Consider the following 14,287-nt stretch of genomic DNA (forward strand, 5'->3'; position numbering starts at 1 on the left):
CCCAGGTCCGTGATTTAACCTCTGGGTTAAGCCTGTGGTCCGACATGTGGGTGTTCAACCTTTACTGTGTGGCTGCGTATCAACGGAGAGGAAATATTTCATCTGGGATGGAGAAGAAATGCTGCATTTAACAGGACACTATACAAGTCAGTGACACATGGTAATCATGGTTCCCAGAACTAAACCCTTCAGTTTTATATTTTGGACTTATTCATGTAGTCTTTTGTCAAAAGCGACGTCGGCAGCAGGTAGACGAGAGAGGACGAGCGGTATCTGTGGTTTGGAGATTCTTTATTATTAACGAGAATGACGAAAGTTAGACAGATTGTTAATTATGTGTGTCCCTAAAATAAACCAATCTTACTCTTCTCAAGAGAGATCCTCCACTAGAGACGACACAGAAATATCAGGATTTTTAAGGTAGTATTTTGAGAATTCCCCCTTATAGGGTATTATGTATTTGCCTTGACAAAGTTAACCAAGATGTTGTAGAAATAATTCAAGAAAGACCATGACATTAATAAAATGAGCGGCCGCTTTACGGTTACCTCGGGGCAGCTCATTAGGAGAAATTAGGTTGTAGGTGAGTTTACTGATCAATAATGATCAACGAGAAGAGAAACCTGCTCACTTCAAAGATTCAAAATTATTTCTGATACTTACAAACACACATTTTCATGTTCAAATGGAACTTTACTTCAAGGAGCGAACCAGAACGCTCAAGGGAATGAAACACTAATAATGTTAATTTAGCATCAGCAGCTATTAGGAGAAGGAAAAAAAAACACAATATGATTATGTTCAGGGTGAAATAGGTCCTTAAAGGTGAGTGGACAATAATGCTTGGCTTTCAAGGGATTTCATTTATTTATTTTTTGTATTTTGTCAAAATTTTCTGTATAGCTGTATTTAGTATTTCAGTTTTTGTTTGCCTTTGTCTTTTTGCTCTTTTGATCTTTTATATTTGAATTATCAAAGCAGTTTTTTCATCAGTTTTATGATGTGACGCTCTCAAAGCTCGCCGTTAAGTTTGCCCGAGTCATTCAAAATGTGATCAGCCAAAGTTACTTACATCATTTTGAGATATATTCTATGAGAACATGCCAGTAATTCCGTTTTTTGATTTTGGTTCGATCCCCCGTGGAGCGATGGAAGAAAGACAACAAACCAGAGGAAAAAGGTGGCGATAACATGTTGAGTAAAATGGGAAAATGGAAGTGAGGAAGAGGGAGGCAGGCAAAATAAATCCACTCCACCATCTATTAGCAATGGCAGTTTGTCTATAGGTTGGAGGGCTGAGCTATCCCACAATGCCCCGGTGGCCCCCGCCGCCTGTCTCCGTGGTGACAGGCATCTCCCCAGAGAGCCATGATTGGATGAATGGACTGTCAGTGAAGAGAACTCCTGCATGCATGTGTGTGTGTGTGTTGGTGAAGATTTACGACTTCACGTCCGGCAGTGAGAAATGCCTCGATGCCGGTTTCATATCTAATGTGCTCTTTCTGCCGCGCGTCCACCAAATGCAAAAAAACGTGTAGCTCAGTTAACCCTCTAAAGGAAGGTCGACACAGGAAGTGTTTGTTAATCTTGAGTGTGACTAAATAGGTCATTCGTTACAAAAAATAAATAAAAAATAAGATATATCAGCTCTGCATTTCTTTTGTTTCTTCCAAACAATTTGAGACCTTGTACTGTTTCTGCCCTAAAATAAATACATTATAAAGCAACACTGAATGCTGCTTTATAAATACATTATAAAGCAGCATTCAGTGTTTACAATCTTACAGAAATCCAGTTGGGAATCTGTCATTTCATGTGTTTGAAAAAGTTGTCTATGTGTCGTGTTGGCCAGTTTAATGTAAATCATTTTAATGCAGCAGGTCTTATATGTAAAACTGTGAGTAAAGGTCTTGATTTGGCACCTACTTCAATGTTTTCAGGTGAAAAGACAAATTGCGATTTGGGTGTCTGTTTACACGACAACAGCGCTCGGAGCCACGGAAAACACAAGTTTTTGTGAACGGCTTCCGAGGTACAAGAAAGCTCTGACTCCGTTGCCATGGAAACCGGTGCAAGCGTAACGTTTTTTGAAGCGCAGCTACTCTTGCATGCACAACACGGCCGTGCTCGATAGTTCTTCTGCACATGCTCAGTAGACGGACAATAACAACAATGATTGCCACCGGAGTGTCATGACTCCCGGTCCATGTTCTTCTGGGACTTGGTAGTTTTATAGTCGACAGTCACAGTAATAACAATCTAGAGCTAGAATGTTTTCATACTCGCCATTGTTAATGTTTATATTGTATTCTCAAGTACATGTGACGTGTGAAAGCAGCAGCTCAGCATTAAGCCCTCTGACGGTAGCCTCTGCCGATCTTTACCTGCTGTCTTTGTTTCACGCAGGATGAAAGCAGGATTCGGAGGACAGTGTTGCTCCACCTCTGCTGAAGCTTTAGAGGTCGGAACACAGATGAAACGGAGGCTAAACAGTATAAATGTGTGATCGGGATGAAACAGCAGGACTATACTCCGATTCTCTGTTCGAGAAGCTTAAATCACAGCTGTAACTGAGCTGCTGGGGTCAAAATGTCTGTAAATGTACATACCAGTGAGCAGATCCAGCAGCTCCTCATGACCTCGTTTAGCAAGGATCATGATCTGCATTACTGCTTGAACCCTTTTAATAAACGGTCTCTTTGTGTATGTGAGGCCGTGGCCAACAAGCGCAACATAGCTCGACAACTGGCCTGGAAGTGATGCCAGGACTTTATATGTGAATGCGATTAGTAGATAAGTAGCAACGCTTGTGTCTGTGTGGTACTGAAGAGTCTCCTTGCCACAGATTGACGTCTTTAATCCTGAAGGAATGGCAGCAACGGAAAACAAAATCACCTGCAAACTCTCACAGAGAACAAGATTGATTTCCAGGGAGGGAAGTTGTGGATGTGCAACCTGCAGAGATGATCTCCGCTGAAGCATTACGTTCGCATGTCGCAGCATTTTATTTTTATGTCTGTTGCTCTTAAGTACAGTTAACCCTTTGCAGGACGCTCAGTCAAATACATGCACTTCACTGTGGGAGGTTTTGATAACTGTTATTATTGTCAAAGTGCCAAAAGCTGTCTAGAGTCCTGTATATTCTACAACCTCATAGAAGTATCTCACTATAATGCTGGAAAAGTTTCCCTACGCACCATTATCCGCTAAAATAAAGTGATTTTTGACTTGGAGGGGAAAAAACGGACTTATTCATGATTAATGTTAAGTGAATGTGGAAATATTGATTTATGTGCACCGTTCACTTATCCAAGTGTGCAAAAGTCCCTTTCATTTGCCTGTTATAAATGTCAGAGGCTTATGCATTGCTGTGATTGTGCAAATTCCAGAAGGTTTACACATTTTTTTTCCTTTTGTTTAACAACTATTAATTCAGTTTGTCTTTAGTCTCGTCATGTGCAGAAAGGGGGGAATGTGGAAGTTACTGGACTGTTGTCTGATGTTTCCAGCCACACAGTGAGGTGATTTTTTTTTTATCAGTAATTAGGAAATATATATATGTATATCTTAGATCTTCTGATTTCTGGTATATTCAATAATCCAGCAGTGGATGTAGGCTATCAGTTGATCCTGTTTCTAATGTAGCACACCAACTCCCATGATGCCTGAGGAGGAGAGGGAGGATGGAGATGGGGGGGGGGGGCGGAGTGCACAATGGGCCTTTGGCTCTCCTTCCTTCTCACTCGCTGATATTCTTCCTCCATAACACTGTTACCCTCATTTTCACTTTCTGTCGGGGAGACACATTAAACTTCCTCTCTCTGCTCGCCTCCGGCTCTCATCCCATGTAAAACTCAACAAAGTATTTTACATCAAGCCAGTTATGGATTTCGGACTGAATAAATCAAAGTTTTCTCGAGATCCATCATTAACCTTCGGATTATTCATTACCGTAATGTCCGGACTGTGAGCCGCTACTTTTTTCAGACACTTTAAACCCTGCGGCTTGAACAGTGACTCGGCTAATTTATGGAGTTTTACGGGTTAAGGAGCTTCATTCCACCAATACAAGGCTGATGCGTTCAGGTGCATCACTTAACTCAGACTTTTCTTTCTTCTAATTTTTTATTTATTTGGTCGGTGCGGCTAATATTCAGGTGTGCCCAATAGTCTGGAAATTAGAGTAATTAGGCTGCAAACTCGTTTCAGCTAATATCGCTGACTTGGGAGCTGTTATGTGTAGATTTTGCATGTTCGCCGTCATATTTTCTCCAGGTTTCCTTCCACAGTCCAAAAGCATGTCGATTTTTGTTTTGTTTTTTGAAGATTTTGTTTGGCGATTGCAAGAAAGAGAAAGTAAGATTTTTCCATTCATATGTAGAGAGCAGCTGAAGAAAGTGGAAAAAAGTAAATGTACATAAGCATTCAGAAGTGACATGGAACTAAGCTTGGACATCTCTGGCAGCTCAAATCAAATAATAAAACCCAGCAAATGTGTACTTTACTTATGTACCAAACTGTTCGAAACTGTAATCTCTCTCAAATATTCACATGTCAGTGGCACTGCTGTCCCCGTTGGATTACTGTAGGTGGTCTGTAGGAGTCTTTGACGTGTTAATGTTCTTGTGTTCAGGCTGAGAATTTTTTATTTTTTTTTCCTAAATCTCTTTTCCTAAATAACAAGCAGCCTGAAGCAGTCAAAAGTGTTGGCACTGCTCTGCGAGCTGGTGGGAGGTGAATGACAATCAATAAAAACCGCAGCATCAACAAAGGACCAAACAACCCAACGAGGTATTAAAAGAAGTGAATGAAGGGGAGGTGGACTGAGTTGTTGAGGACGTAGGGCCCTGCTGTAGAGCTGTAATGGAAATGGAAAATGAAGTGGTACTTATTTTAGAGCTACAGGGAGGATAATATACAACCAGCAATGTTGCGTTATGATTCGCATAACATGTTGATATTTTAGAAAATGTAATAACAAACTGAGCTGTAACCTAATTTAACTGCACTGCTCAATCGGTCTCTCTTACTCTGTTTATAAATGCTCACTATAAAGCCAGGCTGTATGTGTTAATCTGACGCTGTAACGGGTGTAAACCTGCACACACTCTGGTTGGCCGACAGTTGCCCTCTGGGCCGTATGTCACACTGAGAACAAACAGGGACAGGCAGACACTAGCCATGCCCGGCTGTTTAGACACTGATCGGTGTGTGAGTGCGTGCGTGCGTGCGTGCGTGCGTGCGTGCGTGCGTGCGGCCTATCCACAGCAGCTCAAAGTGTCTCTTGACTCTGTTAGGCCCTGTTTACATGACCTTTGAAATCATAAACACAACTTTTTTTCATTTTCATTTCAGTGAAGTTCCACGTATACAAAGCAACGTTTTGAAAATGATGTAATTTGCATTGGAGCAGCATTGGAGCAGCAGAAATGCTGAAAATTATGTAATTTGCATGCCAGGCCACCAGTTGGCACTGTTTGTTTTTGTACTGAAACTACACACACATACACACATAGAACAATAAACAGTGACAATGGGAGTACACTGACATTCTATTGGATAGACGATCAAGAACATTGAATGTCAATATAAAACTACCAAGTCCCAGGAGGATAGGAACTGGGAGTCATGACACTCTGGACTTGTTGTCCATCTCCTCGCGCATGTGCAGCAGCAGCAGCAGCGTTTCCACTGTTCGCACAGGGAAGGAGCACCGAGCGTTTTCACAAGTTTCCCCCGTTTCCATGGAGACGTATTCAGAGCGTTTTCACAAAGTCCCAGTTTGGGAGCCATTCTCAAAAAGATTCGTTTTCAGTGTCTCAGTGCACCGTTGTCATGTAAACGGATACCCAAAATGCAACGGAAGTTTTTCTATTTTCACTTAAAAACATCGTCGTGTAAACGACTAGTTTGAGGAGTGAGATTTTTCTCTTTGCAGGCTTTAACTGTCCGAGTCTGAGCATCTGCGTGACTCTTTGTATGTCACCTTGTGTCACATCCAAGCCCTTAAAAATGCCTCCATTACACACACACTCTCTTCCTTCCTCCTTTGCTTTCACTGTACAGTAGAAAAACTAACTTTTTATGACTGGCCCACACACACACACACACACACACACACACACACACACACACACACACACACACACACACACACACACACACACGCAGGGAGAGTCTTCGCTGCCAGCTTCCTCCTCTCCTCTCCAGAAATCCACAGCTACCGTACTGCAGTCGCATATTGATGAAAAGATGCTCTTCGATCAGGCTGTTCTCATAAATGAATGAGGAATTAGCCTTGAAGCACAGATTAAAAACACATCCAGCATGTTTATTCATCAGTTTGGCTCTTTTAATTTTTCTTGATCCAAATATGCACAGGTTTCAGAAACGATGCTTCAAACATGATACCTCTGTAAAAGTTGGACGTTTTCAGTAGAACATACATCCTGGTGTTTGCAGAGCAACCAGGCAATTTTCCAACAATGAGAGATATAGCAATGCAGACAAATTAATTCTGCTTAAAAAATAAAAATACATTTGTCACTTAGGAAGGAAAAAAATAAGTGTGGCAGAGGTTCAGTGATGCAGACTGAATGTGACATTTGTGCTCTGAACCACGTTAATAATTGAGCTGTCCTCAGAGGCTGAGCGCATTTATGCACTTGCACTAAAAAAGCATATGCACACAAACAAAGGGTACTTATATGCAGTTCCCGCGTCCTCGTTGTGTCGTCTGTCGCTGCAGCGGTTTTATTCCACGCAGTTTTGTGCACAGCTGCAGCCGTAAACACGCTGTGAAAAAAAAAAAAACAACTCGGCGATGATCAAGTTAGTCGAGAGTCAAAGGTGAGAGAGGTGGGATGAAAAAAGGAAGGGGAAAGAAAGAGTGGAGCGAAAAGCCTGTTTCCATTGCTTCACAGAAAGAGAGCGAGATGGAGAGGAAGCCATAAGGAGGATGGCAAAGTGACAAATGTCTGGCCATTAACTGGAGCCAAGAACAGAGAGGGATGAAGGAATAGTGAGGGTGGGAAAGAGAGAGTGAGAGAGAGCAGAATATGTAATTAAAGCTGTGATTACCAGGGTTCTGAAATCATTTCTCCCAGTTGCTTGTGTTGGGCTTGGCTTCTGCTACTTCTCTGGAAACTCTGAATGACATCAGTTGTTTGACTGTAAGGGCGCGTGCGAGTTAAGGTGCTGCGCTGTTTTAGTTTCGATTCCCCAGATGTGTTGAATCTCGTTCGATGATCCGGCATACGTGTATTGTCCATGTATCCTCGCATTCCTGGAGGTTTAGTGCGAATTTGTTCCTTGCTGGATCGATAGAGAGTTCCGAGCGAGGAGGGAAGAGAACGGGGTCAGCGATGGGCACTGATGTGCAGCCACGCTCCGTCGGACACCTCACAGTTCATCGCACCCGTCCAGGACCAGCTACTGGACGGACAGTCCCGTCCCTGTGCGTCTCGCTTAATGTGTCCTCCTCGCAGTGCGTGTCAGATTGGTTCAGTTGACTGGTGCTTATTCACTGTCCCAGAACAGAAACCCTGATGAGACCAGTTTGATGGAAAGGGAGATGCAGATCTTAAATATTTACACTCCAGTGGCCAGACAGAAGATGGAACATCCATTGTTTTCTTGGAAGAATCTGAATGTTTTGCATTAATTACCTTCGCCCATGAAGTTGACCGAGAAGGCTATGTTTTCATCTGAGTGTATTTATATATGTATGCATGTATGTATTTTTCCAAACTACTCACCAGAATTGCATGAGATTTTCAGGGATGATTTTTCATCATCCAAGGACCAGTCCATTAGATTTTAGGACGTTAACGGCTAACCGTTTTCTAAGTAATCCCAAAAAACTGTGAAAAAGATTTCCCATACAAAGTGGATGAAAGAAGCACCTCATAGAGCTCAAAGAAGATCAGCGTCTGTTGCCATGGAGACGCTCCCTGCTCAGTGTTTCACACAGTGATGTAGCTACCTGACCTACCTAGTTAACTCGGTTCAGCAAACAAATGTGGCGTTGGCGAAGGTCTGCGCTCTACCGAGTGTAGCTCTAGTTGATACTTGGACCCCATTTACACGACAACATTTTCAAGTGAAGAATGCAGGATTTGCGTTGTGTTTTGGGGGACGGTTTCCACGACGACGATGCTCAGAGTCACTGAAAATGCGGGTTTGTAAACGACTCCCGAGGTGGAACTTTGTGAAAATGCATGCCATCTACATCGTTTTCAGCAATTCTGCTGTATACGTGTGAATGGGCATAGTTTTCAAAACTAATGCAATTTAGCTTGATATATCGTCGCGGAAACGGGGTCCTAAACTTCTCAATGTTAGTAGACATCTATAGAGGATAAACATAGAATTCTTGCTTTTTTTTTTTTGTTTTTGTTTTAAATCAAGCATCTTCTCTCTGCTTCCTCATGCCAATTAAGAACACTGGCTTGTACTTTATATTATCAGGTTTGCTGACAGAAAATTCATGGCACATACACGTCAATGTTTCTTTCTATTCCTTGCATCTAAAGCCGTCTTTGTTTGGGTGTAACGTCTGACGACTGAAGTGGTGATTGCAATCTCTGGATGCTATTGTTAAGCTTAAATTAATTTTCCTTTCTTAGGTTGCTGAAATGTCTCCATTCTTCTTTTCCCCGTCACTTCATCATGCTCCGACTCACCTCTCTTCTTCCTCTCTCTTTTACGCCTCCCATCTCGCAAGCATATATCTTTGCATTCAATCACCTCTCTTTGTGTTTCAGCAGCATCTTGTGTCGATTAGTTTTGCTTAACGGAGCGTCTCCCTTTTAAAAGCCTCCGCTAACCAAAGGCGCTCATAAAATACGTGCACGCAACCGTACACAACAAAAAGCTCACATGAGAATTTAGTCAGCTGGAGTTGTGATTGTTGTTTTGTGGAACGCAAAAAAGCTGCAGTGGTTTAGCGTGTGTGTGTGTGTGTGTGTGTGCGTGTGTGCGTGTGTGCGTGTGTGTGTGTGTGTGCAGTTTCCACCATACTAACTCTATTTTAAGACTGGTGCTGACATGAAAAGAAAGTGTGAGACTGAAAGTACAGTAATAGAAGATGGCAGGATATAGAGGAGGAGGTGAAATGAAAATGTTTGAAATTTTGATTGAGTAAACGAAAAAAGGTTTGATTTCATTCACACACACGTGGCTGCCAGAGTGCCTATGGGCAATGGCCGGACTGTTTCAGACTCCTATGGATTGCCACCCCCCCCCCCCCCCCCCTTCCCTTCGCTCCGTAACCCTCCAGGGACTCTCTCACAGGAATGTTCCTTTCCCAAGCGTTCAAAAAAAGACGTTTTTGGGGTCATTGTGCATTTGTGTGCATGTGCATGTTCGTGTGTGTGTGTGTGTGTGTGTGTGTGTGTGTGTGTGTGTGTGTGTGTGTGTGTGTGTGTGTGTGTGTGTGTGTATTTCTCTGCCCGCTTGTGAAGAGCAGCGGTGAAATAGAGCTTGTGTTTCTTCAGTCAGTGTGTGTGTGTGTGTGTGTGTTTGCGCTGCTATCGATCAGGTCTGTCCTCCATCGTTGGTTATCGGAGACGGCAGCAGGCGCAGCGCACTGCTCTACATTAGCCACAAAACACACAAACACACACACACACACACACACACACACACACACAGTCTCTCTCTGTACTTTTTTCCTTTTTCGCAGGTTAGTAAATCTTATGTGGAATATTCAGACTTCATGTTGAAACACGGAGCTTGTTTTTAAATCATCTCATCATCGCCCATCGTTTTCCAGCAGCCTGATTTGTCGTCACCTGTTGGGAATGTAAAACAAATATGATGAAACTCCGACCTGTTCTCTCAACTGAACCATCCATCAGTGCACACAATACACAATGAAAACATATCTTGAGTTATATTTATATTTCAGTACTGGCAGAATATCTCCTACATAAGGTGTTTCAGATGCATTTTAATGGGCCGGACTGGTAAAATATGTATGAGAGATGCCATAATGACCTTTCAATGTAAAATTTTGTGACCAAATGACTATATTTTTGCAAAACCAAACAATTACTTGAGCACGGAAATGACTACAATCTCAACATAAATTTTAAGGAAAACTTCCAATGCAAAATACAGTGAAATGTCCAATAGTTGCATTATTCCTGTTTTTACTCACTCACCCTGACATCATGGCTTTGAGGCTAATACCATTTAATCATTGCATTTAAAAAAAAATCTGTTTTCTTTGACATTTTAACAATTTGCTTGGCGGTTTGGCCGGATTGGAGAATTCTTTCGGACTGATATTGGCCACCCCCGCGCTAAACAGTATTGAAATGATATATGACATATTGCATGTCATATTTGCCAGAATTGGTGGTAGACATCTTTGAAGCCCTGCCATGCCTCCAGTGACACATTCATGATTAGATGATTCTATCAAATCCATCCTTCCATCCTCTTCTGCACTTGTCACTCAGGCTCCTTGTTCGCCCCCTTCAGTTCCCCCGGACGTATGAAGTGGATCTGAAGTGGAAATCAATGATGGACTGCAGCTCTCTGCTGCACTCACCTCCAGAGATTGCTTGATGGAGTGCAGCAACACACACGTCGTGCTGTTGTTTACTCGCCAGAGAATGAAATGGGAACAAACGCTCTTTATGGAACAGAACCAATTGGGGGGGGGGGGGGGGGGGGGGGGGGGGTCAAACAGGCATCTTAAGGGGACACAATGAAATCTGAGTAATTACAGACACATACAGTGAAGTAGACTGATGGAAACACTGTCAGAAGATTGTTTAGTGTCGGTAAGAAAGGGACTCTTCTGTATATTGTTGGTGCTTTTGATGGCTGGGATGCGTGCAGCTCCCGGAAGACTGTTGCCGGAAGTCTGCAGGGGGAGCCTGGATGACCTGATGTTCAGAGACTCTGTGGGGAAAATCTATAGGGACGCTAAAGTTGAATCTTTGAAAGCAGCCAGAAGCATGAAGGTGTTGTAAACAGGTTGCTACCAATTAGTAGAGTTTATGAAGACCACGGGACGTCCGAATGTCTTGGAATATTGAACGGTAGCAGCTATTACCTGTCGGGAGATTTAATAGAGAGTAGCAGGAGGCGTTAGTTCCCTAAAACGGCACAGGGGTCTATTGTTCATTGTTCACTGTTGAGGAAATAGGATCTTTTTGAAGACGTTGTGGTAATAACACAAAGCTCAGATGACTCTCAAGAGGGGGGTTCCAGGGTAAGGCTGCACCGATCGGGTCCGATACTGCACGGCGTACTCCGTCAGCAACGTCGCCAGCAGGTAAACGAGAGAGCAACAGAAGTAAGGCAGACTGTAAATTATGTTTTTCCAACATATCAGCAGGTTGATTGGACTGCCATTGAGCAGCATATTATCATGTTTGTCTTTAACAACATTGTGATCCTAACTTCTACCCAACTAGAATACATCCTTACCCTGTCAGTTAAAAGCATTTCATATTGCAACCTCGATATTTTACACAAGCGTAACTCACATTTCCAGTCAGTGTCCATTTAATGGTCAGCCGATGGTTCCCTAAAGGGAAACACGGCATAACGGCAATATTATTTTATGTTAAGCTGTATGCAAGGTGTCAGTAGACTGTCAAACAACACACTGGACAGTCTGATCTCAGATGGTTGGCATGAATTTTTTTTTATTTTTTTATTAACCACAAGTCTAAATCATTTGCGTTGTCTTGATGCAAAGCGGTAAAATATATGAGGATAAAATTATATTTTTTTATCTGATCTGGTCGATATTTCAACACTTTTTCCATTTTTCATGATGCAGAATACAATGAAATGTCCAAAAACCAAAAACCATCTCCTATCTTTGTGACTTGAAAAAGCAATTCTTTTGGAAAAAATCCATCTAACGTTTACACATTGAAAGGTCATCGCCACCTTCTGACAGGCCGGTTTTGGCCCGATGGCCGTGTGCTTGACACCCTTGCTCTAATGTCTAGCAGAATCCACAGAGGCAGCAGAAGGTTCTCCTCCTTGGTAAAACCTGACTTGAGCTTTAATGAGTCCAGGTCCCAGGACAGCAGAGCACTCTGCTCATACCGGCACCGACTTGAAAGTGAATGGACTATGAGGTTCACTTCATTATAATGCACGGTCAGAAGGCCCTGTCTGGTCTCTCAGGTAGTTCCAGAGTGAATTACGATACGGCTCCCATCAGGTACAATGGAGTTCAGAGGGTAAAATTAAATACAAATATCTCTCTCTCTCTCTCTCTCTCTCTCGCTCTCTCTCTCTCTCTCTTTTAGGCTATATTTAACTTCTATCAATTTGAATTAAAGTGTGAACAAAGGCTGGCTTTGAACTTGGTGCATTAGTGATTCCTCTTTCTCTGGGAGGGACGCCGGTCGACTGAACATCTAAACATGGCAAATGACGTGTTGTCTAGTAAAACAACATCCACAGCTCTGTTATCAACCTCCGTCGTCTGAAAGAGCCGCACGGACGACATTAAAAAATGGAAATGAGGACGAGATGGATACTCCTTTGACCTTTTTAAGATGGCCTTTAACATACCTCGGCCAATCAGCGTTCACGAGCGCGGAGACGCGGTTTGTGTTTATTATTCTACCAGCAGTCATCAGTGTTTTAGAAGTGTCTTCTGTCAGGGGCTGAATGTCAAGAGGCCTTCCTAATGAACTTTAAGCCAGTCGTCTGCTGGGAAGCAGCATGGTGCAACATCTGTCATAACATTTTCCCTCGCACTCACACACCGCGAAAGAGAGGGAGTGTGTGGGGCAACAGGTGTGTTTTCTATTGGAGTAAAGGGAGTTCATCCTTCTCTCAGTACATTCCTCACTCTCAAAACGGCATTTGAAAAGAAATCTGTCTCGTTTACGTAGAAAAAAAGATTATTTTATCAATGACTGGCAAGACTCTCATGGTTGTTTAATCCAGGTGAAATTCCAAGTGTCAGATCAGACTTGAGAGGAAAAGAACCTTGCCTGATAATGTCTAGGTCACCGACTTTCACAGAGATTGAGCTGGCCTTCCCATTATTCCCACTGGTCATTCCCAGTAGCGGTCCCAGCAGTATTCTGCATAAAACGGGGGCAGCGATCTGTTTCCCAGCGGATACCGGCCTGCTTCCGTTCCCCACTTCAGCTGTCCTGGTTCAGCCAAATATTAATAGCATCTACCTACAGCGATGTCTGAGTGCATGTGCGCCGGTTAGAGCCCATTAAAAGTTGGACACAAGCTGGGAATTTTAGAATAAGAAAGCACTTAACGATCAATACAACCTCAAAAATAGATATGTAGAAAAAATTGGTGGTAATCGATCCATACATCCATATTTTATGCCGCTTTTCTCAACTTGGGGTCGCTGGAACTAATTCCAGCAGGCTGTGGGTGATCACAGCGCAAACACGAACAGATCTGCCAATTAGCTTCCGATCCAAGTTTTTGGCCTGTGGGAAACAAAACTTTTTTACACATTTCTTGCCATAATTTAACTTCTCCCATTCTAGGAAATGCCGAAAGCTGCTTGATTATATCCTTGATTATACTTTTTTTTCTCAGGGTTTGTAAAAAAATTTTTTATCCACATTTTAATCATATATATATATATATATATATATATATACTGTGCCATGACAGAACTTGAAATTTTGAATTTAAATCTCATTATGGCCTCATTATACCAGTCTGGCCCAATTGAGGTGAAATTGAGCTGTATGTGGCCCCTGAGTTTACAGGCACTGCAGCAGTAGCAGGCAAGATGATGAGGCTGGTGCCACATTACAAGAACTTGTTTTAATTATTGTCATCAGGCTCAGAACTTTTCAGAAAGGCCCCGAGGAAGTTGACACAGGCACCGTTTCCTGCAGGCAATGGCTCTTTTAGTACCAGAGGAAGAGTGAGCATGGCAGGGTGACACACCCTCCAGCCTCCACGGTGTGTTCAGGGTTTGACCTCGGAAATGCTCATTCTCAGGGCATGCTGGGTGTTTACCTGACGCAGGTTCACGAGCGCATCGGCGACATTTTGAAAAACACAAATTGTGGAATTCAATTCGGGGAAAATGACGGTACACACATAATGTCGCCTTGTGATTAATTTCACCAAATAATGGAGTGTGAAAAAACACAATGCAAAGTTTAACCTCCCTCCCATGTGCTTTTGTGCACACTCACACTCACCCATGCATGTGTTGTCCTCTGATAGAAATATCTCCTCTCCGATTCCCCGTGCCGTCTTTGATATTTGTATTTTTAGTGCACTTATCCAGTATTCTGTGGTTGTGTGGTAT

General features: G+C 42.7%; 1 protein-coding gene across 3 annotated transcripts in view; it reads left to right on the plus strand.

Annotated features, from left to right (window-relative positions):
- slc8a1b (solute carrier family 8 member 1b) overlaps positions 1-14,287 on the plus strand; it is a 150,463-nt gene that overhangs the window by 39,894 nt on the left and 96,282 nt on the right. The gene's annotated exons all lie outside the window — the stretch shown is intronic.

Source organism: Lipophrys pholis, assembly GCF_963383615.2.
Source record: "Lipophrys pholis genome assembly, chromosome: 15".
NCBI classification, from domain to species: Eukaryota; Metazoa; Chordata; class Actinopteri; order Blenniiformes; family Blenniidae; genus Lipophrys; species Lipophrys pholis.